Source organism: Salvelinus namaycush, chromosome 28 (assembly GCF_016432855.1).
Source record: "Salvelinus namaycush isolate Seneca chromosome 28, SaNama_1.0, whole genome shotgun sequence".
Lineage (NCBI taxonomy): Eukaryota > Metazoa > Chordata > Actinopteri > Salmoniformes > Salmonidae > Salvelinus > Salvelinus namaycush.
The window spans coordinates 17,030,819-17,049,598 of NC_052334.1; the positions used below are offsets into that span (position 1 = coordinate 17,030,819).

An 18,780-nucleotide genomic window follows, 5' to 3' on the forward strand; every position below is an offset into this window, starting at 1 on the left:
GCAGACTCTGGCCTGCTGAGGCGCACAGTAGGCCTGGTGCGTGGTGCCGGAACTGGTGGTACCGGGCTAAGGACACGCACCTCAAGGCTAGTGCGGGGAGCAGCAACAGGGCGTACAGGGCTCTGGAGACGCACAGGAGGCTTGGTGCGTGGTGCCGGAACTGGTGGTACCGGGCTGGAGACACGCACCACAGGGCGAGAGCGTGGAGGAGGAACAGGGCTCTGGAGACGCACTGGAAGCCTGGTGCGTGGTGTTGGCACTGGTGGTACTGGGCTGGGGCGAGGAGGTGGCACCGGATAGACCGGACCGTGAAGGCATACTGGAGCTCTTGAGCACCGAGCCTGCCCAACCTTACCTGGTTGAATACTCCCCTTAGCCCGGCCAGTGCGGCGAGGTGGAATAGCCCGCACTGGGCTGTGCTGGCGAACCGGGGACACCATGCGTAAGGCTGGTGCCATGTACACCGGCCCGAGGAGACGCACTGGAGACCAAATGCGTTGAGCCGGTTTCATGGCACCTGGCTCGATGCCCACTCTAGCCCGGCCGATACGAGGACTATGCACACGTACAGGAGACACCGTGCGCTCTTCCGCATAACACGGTGTCTGCCCGTACTCTCGCTCTCCACGGTAAGCACGGGGAGTTGGCGCAGGTTTCCTACCTGACTTCGCCACACTCCCCGAGAGCCCCCCCCCCCCCCCCCCCCCCCCCAAGAAATTTTGGGGGCTGCCTCTCTGGCTTCCAGCCGCGCTTCCGTGCTGCCTCCTCATACCACCGCCTCTCGGCTTTAGCTGCCTCCAGCTCTTCACGAGGGCGGCGATATTCTCCAGATTGTGCCCAGGGTCCTCCGCCGTCCAGAATTTCCTCCCAAGTCCATGAGTCCTGCGATCGCTGCTGCTGCCTTTTACCATGCTGCTTGGTCCTTTGTTGGTGGGTGATTCTGTCACGATCGTCGTATGGTGGAAGAGAGGAGGACCAAAGCGCAGCGTGGTTAGAATACATTCTTCTCGTTTAATGACACGAAACGAAGAACACTTTACAAACTAAACAAAACAACAAACCGACGACCGTGAAGCTATATAAACAATGTGCTAACATGCAACATAGACATAGACAATAACCCACGAACTACCCAATGAATATGGCTGCCTAAATATGGTTCCCAATCAGAGACAACGATAGACAGCTGTCTCTAATTGAGAACCAATCTAGGCAACCATAGACATACATACACCTAGACTAGACACTGCCCCATAAACATACAAAACCCCTAGACAATACAAAACACATACATCCCCATGTCACACCCGGACCTAACTAAAATAATAAAGAAAACAAAGATAACTAAGGCCAGGGCGTGACAGTAATAGATCAATTGAATCAATGCATAAATCTAGTTGACTTCGGGTAAAGATTTCTCTGCCATCTCTGCTTCTTTTGCGGAGCAAAGACGTTTAGGGACTGGGGAGAAAATGCAATAACTCAACAATCAAAAAACTGTAAAGATTATCTGTGCAAAATTTTCAAATGTCATTAATTTGACTGGTTGTAAGGAAATCGAAAGCTGTAAAAACTACCCAACATGTTTCTGATAAGATTTCATTTGGGCTTGGATGCATATTTTATTTGGAGATACTATCAGCTTTTATGATGGTGATAAGAATAGCACCTCTACAGATGGTATCTAACTGTGCATTCGTATACTCTCAATATGCTGAAATAAATAAATAATGTTTCTCCACTCTTGTTCCTGAGTAAACATTTTGCCTTATACATATTTGGTGTATAATTTTACTGCAAGAAATGCTTAATTCTGCAGGAGTTCATATTAAGGCTATGTGAGAGGTTATAGATCTACAGTCAGTATCCATATTTCAGTTTCCATTTAACCCATCTGAACAGTAGGCTACAGTTTCCTTGCAATGCCATAGGCCTATTTAAAGTCCCTGTCTTGTGACTGTCGAATTTGAATAGCACCTTACAATCATCATACATAATAGCTGGCACTGCCATCATCCTCTTTTTACCACTTCACCAAATCTTTCCCAAACATTACTTTTCTGGTCCTCCCTTTTTTATTTTCAACTCTCCATTTTTCAGCTTTTCTCTTATTGAATTAAACTCTGACATTGTCCTTTTTGCTTCCATGGATCGACATTAACTTTTTCTGCCCATTCCCAAAAGCAGTTGGTGATTGGCATGTAGGTTACTTGGTGTGTGTACAGTTAGGTCCTAAAGCTTAGGCTTATGCACTAATGCCTGATAGCCTAAAATAATGAAAGAAAAACCTCAATGTAGCATATAGATATAAACTGCACAAGAATTATGGATTTTTTAAGTTGTTGTTTTCTCTTTATTAAACCCGCCAGCCACCCACCTCCCATTCATCCACACAATATTTCATGACCCTAAACCCGCCCCCGCGGATATAACCGCGGTGACTGCGGGTTATGAGTCAGCCCGCGCATCACTGATCACTACTGTGACATCATGCTTATTTTATCAATGTACACTACAGTGTTACTTTGTGCTTCACCTAGTGTGTGTGTGTGTGTGTGCGCAGTCGGCCAGGGCGGTGAAGGTATTGAAGGAGTGTATCCGTCTGAAGCCGGATGACCCCACCATCCCCTTACTAGCTGTCAAGCTGTGCATTGGAGCACTCCATTGGGTGAGAATGGCAACAAGCCCTGCGATTGTCCCTCAGAGATCTCTGATATAAATCACTATATTATTTGTCCTTCATGATTCATGATTCCTTCATGTTTTCTGTACATTATAATATTCTACTAATCTTTCTTTCTCTTTCTTTCTCTCGCTCACTGTCTAGCTGGAGGAAGGAGAGTGTTTTGCTAAGATGGTGGTGGACATGGGGGAGAAGGCCTCAGTTCCGAGCTAAAGGTTACCTAGCCATCGGCCTGGTGTACAGCCTCAAGGCCACAGACGGTGAAGGATAGCTCCCACTTTCAGCCACAGACCTCGTACAGCATTGCACCTAGGGCCAGTGCTCTGTCTCAATTGCTTAAAAACATGTCCTCTCCTCGTCTCTTCCCTTTCATTTGCCCTGATTGGACAGGTAAAAACAATGGTGGAATCTCAGTAGGATAGCTTTCACCTGCTCAGTTCTTTTAAATCAGAGTGAGGTAAGGAGAGGAAGGATTTTCAAGGATTTTTTATGTGACATGACCAGGAAAAGCTCCTGGCTCTAGATTCTACCCTCTCTCTCGCCCCACAGTTATCATTCACACCCAGACACACTAACAGCAAATGCCTAACTCTGATGTATGACAGTCCCACTGTACATTGCTCTCCTCTCACTACCACATTCAGCTTATCTCCACTGGAACATATGGTGTAGACAAGCTGAATTTTTATGACATAATGTGAGCATCCTTCCCTCCCTTCTTCCTGAACATAATCACTCTCCTCTGGCTTCTCATTCTCTCCCTTTCTCTCAATCTCCTTTCTCTGCTCCCATCTGTTGTTCACTTTATTTCACTCACTCTTAAATGCTTTCTCAATTGGCTCTCGCTCTTAAATGCTTTCCCGTGACTCTCGCATATGCTTCCTTCTCTCTTCTCTCCTATTCTTTTTACTACTTTCTTTCCCTTCATCTGGCCACTCTTTCTATTCTCATTTTATCCTTCATCTCTCATATCTCCTCTCCCACACGGCTCACTCCCCCTCGTCTCTCTCTCTCTCTCTCTCTCTCTCTCCCTCCCTCCCTACAGCTTCCCTACGGGGGATGCAGGAGGAGTATCAGAAGAAGGCCCTGGGTGCGTTCCAGAGGTGAGTCAGTTTTGTAAGAATTTGGTGATTTAGATGTCACTGTGTCTCCCCTATCCCTGTCTCTGTCTCTCCCCTGTCTGTGTCTCCCCCTGTCTCTGTCTCCGTCTCCCCCCTGTTTCTGTCAGGATTCCTATTTGACCCAGCCATGCCTCGATACTCATCGGTCAACAGTCCCACAGCTTCACCTTAACCTGGTAAACAGTCTCACAGCTTCACCTTAACCTGGTAAACAGTCTCACAGCTTCACCTTGATCTGGTAAACAGTCTCACAGCTTCACCTTGACCTGGTAAACAGTCTCACAGCTTCACCTTGACCTGGTAAACAGTCCCACAGCTTCACCTTGACCTGGTAAATAGTCCCACAGCTTCACCTTGACCTGGTAAACAGTCTCACAGCTTCACCTTGACCTGGTAAACAGTCCCACAGCTTCACCTTGACCTGGTAAACAGTCTCACAGCTTCACCTTGACCTGGTAAACAGTCCCACAGCTTCACCTTAACCTGGTAAACAGTCTCACAGCTTCACCTTGACCTGGTAAACAGTCTCACAGCTTCACCTTAACCTGGTAACTAGTCTCACAGCTTCACCTTAACCTGGTAAACAGTCTCACAGCTTCACCTTGACCTGGTAAACAGTCTCACAGCTTCACCTTGACCTGGTAAACAGTCTCACAGCTTCACCTTGACCTGGTTAACAGTCTCACAGTCTCACAGCTTCACCTTAACCTGGTAAACAGTCCCACAGCTTCACCTTAATTTGTTCACTTTATATTCCACAATAAGTGAGCTGCATTCAGAGAGACGTTAGTTACCAATACTAGTTACCATGACTTGGTAACTAGTATTAGGGCAACACGATGTCAATTAACAGGATAATGGCGGACGGAAGACAGGGTGGTGCGGCAGGTGCCGCTTCTCATACGAATGCTGTTATTATATCTAAAACATCAGGTGTACGCCGACCCCAGCTAAGTAACTCATGTAAAGAGTTAAAGCGCAATTATGTGTTTTATAATATCAAAACAAACTCTGAACCAATGACATTAATTTGGGGACAGGTCGAAAAGCATGAAACATTTATGGCAATTTAGCTTGCACTTGCTAGCTAATTTGTCCTATTTAGCTAGCTTGCTGTTGCTAGCTAATTTGTCCTGGGATAAAAACACTGAGTTGTTATTTTACCTGAAATGCACAAGGACCTCTACTCCGACAATTAATCCACACATAAAACGGCCAACCGAATCGTTTCTAGTCATCTCTCCTCCTTCCAGGCTTTTTCATCTTTGAATTTATATGGTGATCGCATCTAAACTTTCATTGTATTACCACGACAACCGGCAACAAAGTTCGTCTTTCAGTCACCCACGTGGGTATAACCAATGAGGAGATGGCACGTGGGTACCTGCTTCTATAAACCAATGAGGAGATTACTTTCAGCGCGATCTGCGTCAGAAATAGGAACGACTTCTATTTTAGCCCTTTGGCGCGCGCAAGCAGTGTGGGTGCAATAATTGAATAACATGGATTTCAAAATTTATTTAGCGACGCTCGCGCACGCGACGTGTCCGGTCTGGTCAGCATGTTAGGTGGTGGGCGTGGCAACTATTTTGAAAACGCAATTAAGGGAATTAACTGTAATGATCTCTTGTCCTATACAGACGTGGAAGCTGATAGTCAGGTTTTCTATCCACAATCCAGACTACAATAAATGGTTTCCTAAAGAAAATCAAATCCAAACCTGGCCAAAAGAGTACTCTTCCTTGGCTAAATAGAGAAATCTGGAAATTGATGAAAGAACTAGATTATGCTTTAAAAATAGCCCTGAGATCCAAATTAGAGCATGACAGACATAGGTTTACCATGTTGAGAAATAAGGTGATGAAAGAAATCAGACAAGCCAAGGCAAACTTTTTTATTAACATAATTGGTGAAGCAAAGGGAAATTCTAAATTGATCTGGGAGAATTTAAAAAAGTTAACAGGGAAAGACCATAGTAATACTGCAAAAAGACTAGAAATCATGGTGAATAACAATCTAACACAGGATGCAGTCGAAATAGCAATAGCCTTCAATTCCTACTTTATTGACTGTCAGGGTACTGACACAGAACCCCTCCACTGGTTTCTTGGGCTCAGTGCTAGTAAATGACACTCAACCTGTCTTCATCATAAGGGAGGTTTCTGAGTCAAAGGTGAACAAGGTGATTAGCTCACTAAAGAACTCTAAAGCCAAAGATGTGTTTGGGCTGGACTCTACCTTTCTTAAAAACTACAAAGAGTCACTCATTGGCCCCATTACTAAGGTCACCAACACATCTATTGGTCTCGGGGTGTTTTCAAGGGTATGGAAGTCGGCCATAATAACGACCATCTTTAAATCGGGCGACCCTGCTGACGTGAGTAACTACAGGCCCATTAGTATACTACCTGTGGTGTCAAAGGTTGTTGAAAAGTGTGTAGCAGAACAACTGTTTGCCCACCTCAACAACAGCCCCTTCACATTACACTCCATGCAGTTTGGCTTCAGAGCGAAACACTCCACAGAAACGGCCAACTGCTTTCTTCTGGAAAATGTGAAGTCCAAGATGGACAAAGGGGGCGTTGTTGGGGCTGTGTTTCTGGACCTAAGGAAAGCTTTTGATACTGTTCACCATGAGGACCTTGGTTTGTGCTGTGGTGGAGATCTTTGTGGGCTATACTCGGCCTTGTCTCAGGATTGTAAGTTGGTGGTTGAAGATATCCCTCTAGTGGTGCGGGGGCTGTGCTTTGGCAAAGTGGGTGGGGTTATATCCTTCCTGTTTGGCCCTGTCCGGGGGTATCATCGGATGGGGCCACAGTGTCTCCTGACCCCTCCTGTCTCAGCCTCCAGTATTTATGCTGCAGTAGTTTATGTGTCGGGGGGCTAGGGTCAGTTGGTTATATCTGGAGTACTTCTCCTGTCTTATCCAGTGTCCTGTGTGAATTTAAGTATGCTCTCTCTAATTCTCTCCTTCTCTCTTTCTTTCTCTCTCTCGGAGAACCTGAGCCCTAGGACCATACGTCAGGACTACCGGGCATGATGACTCCTTGCTGTCCCCAGTCCACCTGGCCTTGCTGCTGTTCCAGTTTCAACTGTTCTGCCTGCGGTTATGGAACCCCTACCTGTCCCAGACCTGCTGCTTTCAACTCTTAATGATCGGCTATGAAAAGCCAACTGACATTTATTCCTGATTATTATTTGACCATGCTTGTCATTTATGAACATTTTGAAAATCTTGGCTCTCTCTAATTCTCTCCTTCTCTCTTTCTTTCTCTCTCTCAGAGGACCTGAGCCCTAGGACCATACGTCAGGACTACCGGGCATGATGACTCCTTGCTGTCCCCAGTCCACCTGGCCTTGCTGCTATTCCAGTTTCAACTGTTCTGCCTGCGGTTATGGAACCCCTACCTGTCCCAGACCTGCTGTTTTCAACTCTTAATGATCGGCTATGAAAAGCCAACTGACATTTATTCCTGATTATTATTTGACCATGCTTGTCACTTATGAACATTTTGAACATCTTGGCCATGTTCTGTTATAATCTCCACCCGGCACAGCCAGAAGAGGACTGGCCACCCCTCATAGCCTGGTTCCTCTCTAGGTTTCTTCCTAGGTTTTGGCCTTTCTAGGGAGTTTTTCCTAGCCACCATGCTTCTACACCTGCATTGCTTGCTGTTTGGGGTTTTAGGCTGGGTTTCTGTACAGCACTTCGAGATATTAGCTGATGTACGAAGGGCTATATAAAATAAACTTGATTTGATTTGATGATCTCATCACAAAACTGTCCAAGTTCAACTTTCCCCCGATGCCTCGAGATGGATGAAATCATACATTGAAGGCAGAACCCAGTGTGTCAGAGTGAGCAATGAGCTGTCGCCCACTCTCAGCTATGATGTGGGCGTGCCCCATGGGTCAATACTGGGGTCCCTCCTGTACAGCCTGTACATTAATGATCTGCCTTCTGTCTGTACTGGGTCTGAAGTTCAAATGCATGCAGATGATACAGTGATATATGTGCATGCAAAAGAGCAAACAACAAGCTGCACAAGAACTCACTACTGTAATGGTCCAGGTTACAAAGTGGCTCAGTGACTCGTGTTTGCATCTCAATGTGAAAAAAACTGTTTGCATGTTCTTCACAAAGAGGGCAACAGATGCTACTGAGCCAGATGTCTATGTGTCAGGGGAGAAGCTCCAGGTGGTATCTGATTTTAAGTACCTTGGCATCATACTTAATTCCAACCTCTCTTTTAAAAAGCATGTGAAAAAGGTCATTCAGATAACCAAATTCAACCTAGCTAATTTCCGATTTATACGAAATTGTTTGACTACAGAGGTAGCAAAACTGTACTTCAAATCTATGATACTCCCCCACTTAACATACTGCTTGACTAGTTGGGCCCAAGCTTGCTGTACAAACAGGCTCTCAAAGTGCTTGATAGGAAGCCCAATAGCCATCATCACTGTTACATCCTCAGAAAGCATGAGCTCCTGTGTTGGGAAAATCTTGTGCTATACACCGACGCATGTCTTGTATTCAAGATCCTAAATGGCCTGGCTCCCCATCCACTCAGTATTTTTGTTAAACATAAAACCCAAACATATGGCAGCAGATCCACAAGGTCTGCCATGAGAGGTGACTGTATAGTTCCCTTAAGGAAAAGCACCTTTAGTAAATCCGCTTTCTCTGTGAGAGCTTCCCATGTCTGGAATACACTGCCATCAGACACACATAACTGCACCACATATCACACTTTCACAAAATGCATGAAGGCATTCCCAGTGGGACAGAAGTTTACATACTTTCAATTAGTATTTGGTAGCATTGCCTTTAAATTGTTTAACTTTGGTCAAATGTTTCGGGTAGCCTTCTACAAGCTTCCCACAATAATTTGGGTGAATTTTGGCCCATTCCTCCTGACAGAGCTGGTGTAACTGAGTCAGGTTTGTAGGCCTCCTTGCTCGCACACACTTTTTCAGTTCTGCCCACAAATCTTCTATGGGATTGAGGTCAGGGCTTTGTGATGGCCACTCCAATACCTTGACTTTGTTGTCCTTAAGCCATTTTGCCACAACTTTGGAAGTATGTTTGGGGTCATTGTCCATTTGGAAGACCCATTTGCGACCAAACTTTAACTTCCTGACTGATGTCTTGAGATGTTGCTTCAATATATCCACATACTTTTCCTGCCTCATGATGCCATCTATTTTGTGAAGTGCACCAGTCCCTCCTGCAACAAAGAACCCCCACAACATGATGCTGCCACTCCCGTGCTTCACAGTTGGGAAGGTATTCTTCGGCTTGCAAGCCTCCCTCTTTTTCCTCCAAACGTAACGATGGTCATTATGGCCAAACAGTTCTATTTTTGTTTCATCAGACCAGAGGACATTTCTCCAAAAAGTACGATCTTTGTCTCCGTGTGCAGTTGCAAACCATAGTCTAGGTTTTTTATGGTGGTTTTGGAGCAGTGGCTTCTTCCTTGCTGAGCGACCTATCACGTTATGTCGATATAGGACTCGTTTTACTGTGGATATAGATACTTTTGTACCTGTTTCCTCCAGCATCTTCACACGGTCCTTTGCTGTTGTTCTGGGATTGATGTTCTTCTGGGATTGATTTGCACTTTTCGCACCAAAGTACGTTCATCTCTAGGAGACAGAACGCGTCTCCTTCCATGACATCATTTTCTGGAATATTCCAAGCTGTTTAACAGCACAGTAAACTTAGTGTTATGTAAACTTCTGACCCACTGGAATTGTGATACAGTGAAATAATCTGTCTGTAAACAATTGTTGTAAAAATTACTTGTGTCATGCACAAAGTAGATGTCCTAACCGACTTGCCAAAACTTTAGTTTGTTAACAAGAAATTTGTGGTTGAAAAAGATGAGTTTTAATGACTCCAACCTAAGTGTATGTTAACTTCCGATTTCAACTGTATAAGGTGCTACTTACTGATGGCTATTTAACATTCCGATGGCCTTGAGATAGAAGCTATTTTTCAGTCTCTCGGTCCCAGCTTTGATGCACCTGTATTGACCTTGCCTTCTGGACGATAGCGGGGTGAACAGGCAGTGGCTCGGGTGGTTGTTGTCCTTGATGATCTTTTTGGCCTTCCTGCGACATCGGGTGGTGTAGGTGTCCTGGAGGGCAGGTAATTTTCCCCTGGTGATGCGTTGGGCAGACCGCACCACCCTCTGGAGAGGGAGTGGAGAGGGAGGTGAGGAGCATAGAGGAAAAGGAGAGTTGGGAGAAAAGAGAAGAGAAGGTTGAGGAGGAGAGTATCAATACTGTATCAATACTGTCCAGCAGATGAATCTCATCGGAGACAGTATTTGGTAGTAAGAGTCACCTGGGAGTTTTATATTATAATGGTTGTTATTGAATATAATTTATGATTCACAATCCCTCTCTCTCCTATCCCTCTCCTCCTCAACCTTCTCTTCTCTTTTCTCCCAACTCTCCTTCTCCTCTATGCTCCTCACCTCCCTCTCCACTCCCTCTCCAGAGGGTGGTGCGGTCTGCCCAACACACACAACCACCCACACAAACACACACCGCTAACATACGCTACAAAAGTATGTGGACACCTGCTATTCAAACATATCATGGTCCCCCCTTTGCTGCCATAGCAGCCTCCACTCTTCTGGGAAGGCTTTCCACTAGATGTTGGAACATTACTGCGGGGACTTGCTTCCATTCAGCCACGAGCATTAGTGAGGTCGGGCACTGATGTTGGGCGATTAGGCCTGGCTCGCAGTTGGTGTTCCATTTCATCCCAAAGGTGTTCGATGGGGTTGAGGTCAGGGCTCTGTGCGGGCCAGTCAAGTTCTTCCCCACCGATCTCGACAAACCATGTCTATATGCACCTTGCTTTGTGCATGGGGGCTTTGCTGAAAAAAGGACATTTTATACACCTGTCAGCAATGGGTGTGGCTGAAATTGCCAAATCCACTAATTTGAATGCTTTTGGCCATGTAGTGTATACCATTGATTTCCGGCAGCAGTAGACTAATGAAAAGGACCTGATATTGGTCATGACCTGGTAGATTTAAGCAGGTGTTAACAACTAAGTTGTGTCTGATCATGTATCTACTCCATCAGAGATCTGATTGGCTGAGCTGGGAGAGACAATAGCATAGATATAATAACCCTGTTATATCTGTGATTGGTTGTCACAAGATAGGCATGTATGGGGGGAAAATCCATGAACACTGATGAGCAAGTACATGAGCTATTTGCCTTTAATTAATGTCAAGGGTAAAGGTTAGGGATTAGTGATTCAAATAAAATTGTTCTGAAAGGGCTTGCTACCGTAACATTGTAGCCAGATATGTTCAGATGTAATAAGGGTTAAGGTTAGGGTCCTCTCCAGCATGGCCAGATATCAGCACCCCTTGCTGTGGATGTCTGGTGGGGATCTGACCCTTGTCCTCTGTGCTATAGATTCCGGAGGCGCTTGGGTACGTGCGTCAGGCTCTGCAGCTGCAGGGAGACGACGTGCACTCACTCCACCTGCTGGCCCGGCTGCTGTCGGCTCAGAAACACTACCACGACGCTCTCAACATCATCGAGATGGCCCTCAGCGAGTACCCTGAGAACTTCATGTTAGTCTGGAGTCTGGCCTTTCTCCACAACAGACTCAATGTTATACCCTCTTATTTTGTATATATTAGGATCCTTATTAGCTGTTGCCAAGGCAACCGCGACTCTTCCTGGGGTCCAGGAACAAAACAACACATCACAAGAAAACAATAGTCTACATCGGGGGTATTCCACTCTTACCCTACGAGGTCCGGAGCCTGCTGGTTTTTTGTTCTACCTGATTAATTGCACACACCTGGTGTCCCAGGTCTAAATCAGTCCCTGATTAGTGGAACTGGCTTAGAGGTCCAATACATAACAGAAGACACTGTGCACTATACACATGTACACTGCTCCACCATTACAGATGTACAATATAACATTTACAATATTACAACAAAACAATATTACTGTGTGTGTGTGTGTGTGTCTCTCCACAGTGTTGTTTTATCTTATACAACTCATGTATGCTATCACAGAGGCATTCTACAACATTGGTGTTAGCATTTAGACAGACACATTAACCAAAGGATCAGTCAATGTGCCTCTGCTCAAAGTGCCACTCTGCTCAATGCCAGCCATCCACACACACACAAAGATCCACTTGGTTATTTTGGCAGCAGAGAGAGAAAGCAATTTCTAATTAATTGTATTTTTCGAGTATTTGTTACAGATAGAAATCACAGTGCTAGCTATACAGAATATATCTCTTCTCCTCCCCATCTCCTCTCCTCCTCCCCATCTCCTCCTCCCCATCTCCTCTCCTCTTCTCAATTGCCTCTCCTTTCTCAATTGCCTCTCCTCCTCCCCATCTCCTTTGCCCCCTCCCCATCTCCTCTCCTCCCCATCTCCTCTCCTCCTCCATCTACTCTCCTCTTCTCAATCTCCTCATCCCCATCTCCTTTGCCCCCTCCCAATCTCCTCTCCTCCTTCCTATCTCCTCTTCTCAATCTCCTCCTCCCCATCTCCTCTCCTCCTCTACGGTGTCTGATGGTTAATTTGTATACAAACACTTCCCCTCTCACACATCTGTCTCTGCGTAATCCTGAGATACTTTTTATTTTATTTTCCCTGCTCTGTTTGTTTCCAGTGTTTTGAATTTCTCAATTTATAATAGATTTAGCCTGCTGTTCCCTCAGGGCACCACAGTGTTGGCTGCTGTACCCTCAGGGCACCACAGTGTTGGCTGCTGTACCCTCAGGACACCACAGTGTTGGCTGCTGTACCCTCAGGACACCACAGTGTTGGCTGCTGTACCCTCAGGACACCACAGTGTTGGCTGCTGTACCCTCAGGACACCACAGTGTTGGCTGCTGTACCCTCAGGGCACCACAGTGTTTGCTGCTGTACCCTCAGGGCACCACAGTGTTGGCTGCTGTACCCTCAGGACACCACAGTGTTGGCTGCTGTACCCTCAGGACACCACAGTGTTGGCTGCTGTACCCTCAGGGCACCACAGTGTTGGCTGCTGTACCCTCAGGACACCACAGTGTTGGCTGCTGTACCCGCAGGACACCACAGTGTTGGCTGCTGTACCCTCAGGACACCACAGTGTTGGCTGCTGTGCCTCTCTCTCTGCCTCAGCCACTTACACAACATGAAAAATAACACGGGTTTTTTCACAAGCTTGATTGAGCTTCAGCTTTCCCTGTGGGAGAGTGGTGTGTGTGTGTGTGTGTGTGTGTGTGTGTGTGTGTGTGTGTGTGTGTGTGTGTGTGTGTGTGTGTGTGTGTGTGTGTGTGTGTGTGTGTGTGTGTGTGTGTGTGTGTGTGTGTGTGTGTGCACTTGTAAAAACATGAGGCTGAGGGTGAATGCTGTGAATATGTGTATAAAAAGAGTGTACTGTTATTATTTGTTTGAGAACATTGCAGAGAAGATTCAAGGCATGCGGTTTGTTGTCCATGATCTCAATCTCCTGTGTGAACAGTAAGCTCCAACTTTAGCCTCATCTCCTAAAAAAGGCTGGTATTAACTATGGCGAGAGAGCGCAGCACTGCTTCCCTGATTATATCCATGGCTTTTTAATATGCTTTAAAGAATCCACTGAAGCTATACTGTACATAAAGAATCACAGGCCTGAGATCAGAGGACTGTACAGTCATGGCCAAAAGTTTTGAGAATGACACAAATATGAATTTTCACAAAGTCTGCTGCCTCAGTTTGTATGATGGCAAATTGCATATACTCCAGAATGTTATGAAGAGTGATCAGATGAATTGCAATTCATTGCAAAGTCCCTCATTGCATTCATTGCAAAGTCCCTCTTTGCCATGCAAATGAACTGAATCCCCCAAAAACATTTCCATTGCATTTCAGCCCTGCCACAAAAGGACCAGTGATTCTCTCGTTAACACAGGTGTGAGTGTTGACGAGGCCAATGCTAGAGATCACTCTGTCATGCTGATTGAGTTCGAATAACAGACTGGAAGCTTCAAAAGGAGGGTGGTGGAATCATTGCTTGGAATCATTGTTCTTCCTCTGTCAACCATGGTTACCTGCAAGGAAACACGTGCCGTCATCATTGCTTTGCACAAAAAGGGCTTCACAGGCAAGGATATTGCTGCCATTAAGATTGCAATGAAATCAACCATTTATCGGATCATCAAGAACTTCAAGGAGAGCGGTTCAATTGTTGTGAAGAAGGCTTCAGGGTGCCCAAAAAGTCCAGCAAGCACCAGGACGTCTCCTAAAGTTGATTCAGCTGCGGGATCGGGGCATCACCAGTACAGAGCTTGCTCAGGAATGGCAGCAGGCAGGTGTGCATCTGCACGCACAGTGAGGCGAAGACTTTTGGAGGATGGCCTGGTGTCAAGAAGGTCAGCAAAAAAGCCACTTCTCTCCAGGAAAAACATGAGGGACAGACTGATATTCTGCAAAAGGTACAGGGATTGGACTGCTGAGGACTGGGGTAAAGTAATTTTCTCTGATGAATCCCCTTTCCGATTGTTTGGGGCATCTGGAAAAAAGCTTGTCTGGAGAAGACAAGGTGAGCGCTACCATCAGTCCTGTGTCATTTCAACAGTAAAGCATCCTGAGACCATTTATGTGTGGGGTTGCTTCTCAACCAAGGGAGTGGGCTCACTCATACTTTTGCCTAAGAACACAGCCATGAATAAAGAATGGTACCAACACATCCTCCGAGAGCAACTTCTCCCAACCATCCAGGAACAGTTTGGTGACGAACAATGCCTTTTCCAGCATGATGGAGCACCTTGCCATAAGGCAAAAGTGATAACTAAGTGGCTCGGGGAACAAAACATGAATATTTTGGGTCCATGGCAAGGAAACTCCCCAGACCTTAATCCCACTGAGAACTTGTGGTCACTCCTCAAGAGGTGGGTGGACAAATTAAACCCCACAAATTCTGACAAACTCCAAGCATTGATTATGCAAGAATGGGCTGCCATCAGTCAGGATGTGGCCGAGAAGTTAATTGACAGCATGCCAGGGTGGTTGGCAGAGGTCTTGAAAAAGAAGGGTCAACACTGCAAATATTGACTCTTTGCATCAACTTCATGTAATTGTCAATAAAATCCTTTGACACTTATGAAATGCATGTAATTATACTTCAGTATTCCATAGTAACATCTGACAAGAATATCTAAAGACACTGAAGCAGCAAACTTTGTGGAAATTAATATTTGTGCCATTCTCAAAACTTTTGGCCACGACTGTAAATAACTTTGTGATTACTGTTGATGTAAAAAGGTCTTTATAAATACACTTGCATTGATTGATCGATTGATTGATTGAGCTAAATTATGTATTACATAACTCAACTCACTTCCTTACTGTTGCAGAATCCCATCTAGACATAACCCTGGTTCCTCCAGTGGTTCCCTGTATGCATCCCAAATGGCACCCTATTCCCTATTTAATGCACTACACACCCCTATGGGCTCCTGTCATACAAAATGGATAGAGTGCCCGTCTGCAGCTAATAGCAACAATGCTGCGAAGAGAGAGTCAGAGTGTGGACAGATCAGTCCCTCACATCATGTCAGCCTCTCGTTAAACTGGAGAATGTTATTCCACTGAGACCAATTACAAGGAACCAGAGTCCTCTCCTCCTAGTCCACTGCTACAGCCACAGCACCAACACACACATGCACAGCATGAGACTAGACCGGGGCCAGAGATACTGTAGCCTTATTCCTATACTGCATAACCTGTCTGCAATGTATGCAGGATGCAGGAGCAGCTCATTATAGAAGGTGAGATAGCATTTACTTCAGACAAAACCTACAGGAGGGGAAATATACCGGTAGATGACGCATTTGCGTGTTAAAGTTGGTCAGGAGCTCTGTTTTATGGCGGTTTGTGTGTCTCGTGTTTTGAGCGATACTGCCTCAGCGTGCATAGCACCTTCCCGTCTGTGCAGTTCAAATATACCGGCTAGATCAAACAGAAAAGAACTGAACTCTATACTGTTGTTTCTCTCATGGCTCTGATTTCCTGGATATGACTGATTTGAGGAGAAAGACGCAGTAGGTCCTGACAGGAACCAGTAATGCACACAGTGCACCAGACCAATGCATCATAATGTTTCATCGTCACAGTGACATTTGACTAGGGGATCTCTCCAACTCTGTGACTATCAATCTACACATAATACCCCATATTGACAAAGCGAAAACACGTTTTAGACATTTTTGCAAATGTATTAAAAATACAAATAAACAGAAATACCTTATTTACATAAGTATTCAGACCCTTTGCTATGACACTCGAAATTGAGCTCAGGTGCATCCTGTTTCCATTGATCATCCTTGAGATGTTTCTGCAACTTGATTGGTCATGGTAAATGATTGGACATGGTAAATGGTTAATTCAATTGATTGGACATGATTTGGAAAGGCACACACCTGTCTATATAAGGTCCCACATTTGATAGTGCATGTCAGAGCAAAAACCAAGCCATGAGGTTGAAGGAATTGTCCGTAGAGCTCCGAGACAGGATTGTGTCGAGGCACAGATCTGGGGAAGGGTACCAAAACATTTCTGCAGCGTTGAAGTTTCCCAAGAAACTTAAATGGAAGAAGACCAAGACTTCCTAGATCTGGCCGCCCCGAAAAACTGAGCAATCTTTGGAGAAGGGCCTTAGTCAGGGAGGTGACCAAGAACCTGATGGTCACTCTGACAGAGCTCCAGAGTTCCTCTGTGGAAATGGGAGAACCTTCCAAGAAGGACAACCATCTCTGCAGAACCACCAATCATGCCTTTATGGTAGAGTAGTCAGACGGAAGCCACATCTCAGTAAAAGGCACATGACAGCCCGCTTAGAGTTATCCAAAAGAAAAGACAAAAGGCATTTTTAACTCACTGGGACTGTGTCCAAAATGGCACCATATTCCCTATATAGTGCACTCCAATTGACCCTGGCATAGTGCACTATATAGGTGATAGGTTGCCATTTGGGATGCATCCTGGGTCTGTGCTCCACTGCTTATTAGAGCAACCCGTAGATACACAGTAGCTGTTGTGTTGTAGTGGTCTAGGCTGTGGTGTGTGTTGTATGTACACTGAGTGTACAAAACATTAGGAACACTTTCCAAATATTGAGTTGCACCCCCTTTGGCCCTCAGAAAAGCCTCAATTCATCAGGGCAGAGACTCTACAAGGTGTCGAAAGCGTTCCACAGGGATGCTGGCCATGTTGACTCCAATGCTTCCCACAGTTGTTAAGTTGGCTGGATGTCCTTTTGGTGGTGGACCATTCTTGATACACACAGGAAACTGTTGAGTGTGAAAAACCCAGCAGCGTTGCAGCTCTTGACTCACTCAAACCGGTGTGCCTGGCACCTACTACCATACCTTGTTCAAAGGCACTTCAATATTTTGTTTTGCCCACCCTCTGAATGGCACACATACACAATCCATGTCTTACTGATTTGAAGTGGATTTAAAAGGTGACATCAATAAAGGATCACCTGGATTCACCTGGTCAGTCTATGTCATGGAAAGAGCAGGTGTTCCTAATGTGTTGTACACTCAGTGTATAGTTCCTTAACAGTGCTGAAAACCATGCTGGAAAGGACAAGTTGAAAACAATACCCAGGCAGCACAGTACTATTCAGGTCGGCCTAACAGAATGATTCAGGTCGGCCTAACAGAATGATTCAGGTCGGCCTAACAGTATGATTCAGGTCAGCCTAACTGTATGAATCAGGTCGGCCTAACAGTATGAATCAGGTTGGTCTATCAATATCAGTCAGGCCAGAGTGTCCTGTCCTGCAGGCCTAACAGGATTCTGTCAGCCTGTCACCATCTCATTGAAAGGGTGACGTTAAGTCCCTATTCTGCCTGATAGGCCGTCCCGTCCGGTTTAGACAATGAGTCAGCAGCCACTGAGGATATGAGAAGGAAAGAGAGAACAATGGAAAGAAAGAGAGGTGAACTCAGGGCACCGTATCTATATGTCTGACCGACTGGGCCTTAAGACAGATGGGTTATTTTCTATAATCGTATCTGTCACTGAGCACAAAAGAATAAAACGACAACGTCAGACAAATAAGATGTCAGTTCAGTTGGCATGGAGGTTGTTTGGGGTTAACAGAGGTAGTACAGTATACAACGTGTGAGGAATTTCCAGTCAGGCACTTGTACTACAGGTTTGTCTACAGGTTGAACCCACCCACGTTAGCTCAAGCATGCTCCCTCTCCACACACACGTCACTCTACTACCTATTCTCTCCTTTATCTACCTCTCTTTGTCCCCTGGCTTTCTCTTTCTAGTAATTACTTTGTCCTTTGGTGTTCCACAATCTCTCTCCCCTCTGCCTTCCGTTGTACCATTTTATGGTTTACTGCTAGATAAAGGGTTAGATTGGGGCACTTCAAATAACCATTGTGTATTTAGACATGCACTAGAGGCCCAAGGTTTTTGTGTTTGCCATAATAATGTAATTGATCTTTAAATAAGGAACATGATATTTATGATTAGGGAAGGAAAAACTTGCAGCTTCAACCTTTGTCAAGGATGGCAATATGGCAACCACAGAAACCTGCAGTGGTGAAGCACAGTTTAGGACGGATTGGATTTGCGCTATGATAGTGTATTTATGTGGATCAAATTTCCTAATTTCATTAGCAGTTAGTAACAATAGCATAAATAACATGAATAAAAGTGTTAAGTATTCCCTGAAGTTAAAAATGACCTTTAAAATGTTTGACTCCAAAGTCTGCTACAGTTTTCTTGTTTAGTGAAAATGATTCTCCTGGCTGTATCTCTTTAATTACTCCTCTTTAATTTATTTTCTCTTTTCAGTAATCCTCCTTCTTTGTTTGTTTGTTTTTGATTTGTTATTTTAAAGGTAGCCCTCCGGATGCTAACTCATCAGTATCATGGTTTTTACTCCATGTTTTCAGTTTGTAAGTAGCGCTTTTCTCCCTC

At 45.2% G+C, this 18,780-nt stretch overlaps 1 pseudogene; it reads left to right on the top strand.

The window, feature by feature from the left end:
* The window catches only part of LOC120023236, a 125,273-nt pseudogene that overhangs the window by 82,886 nt on the left and 23,607 nt on the right, over positions 1-18,780 (top strand).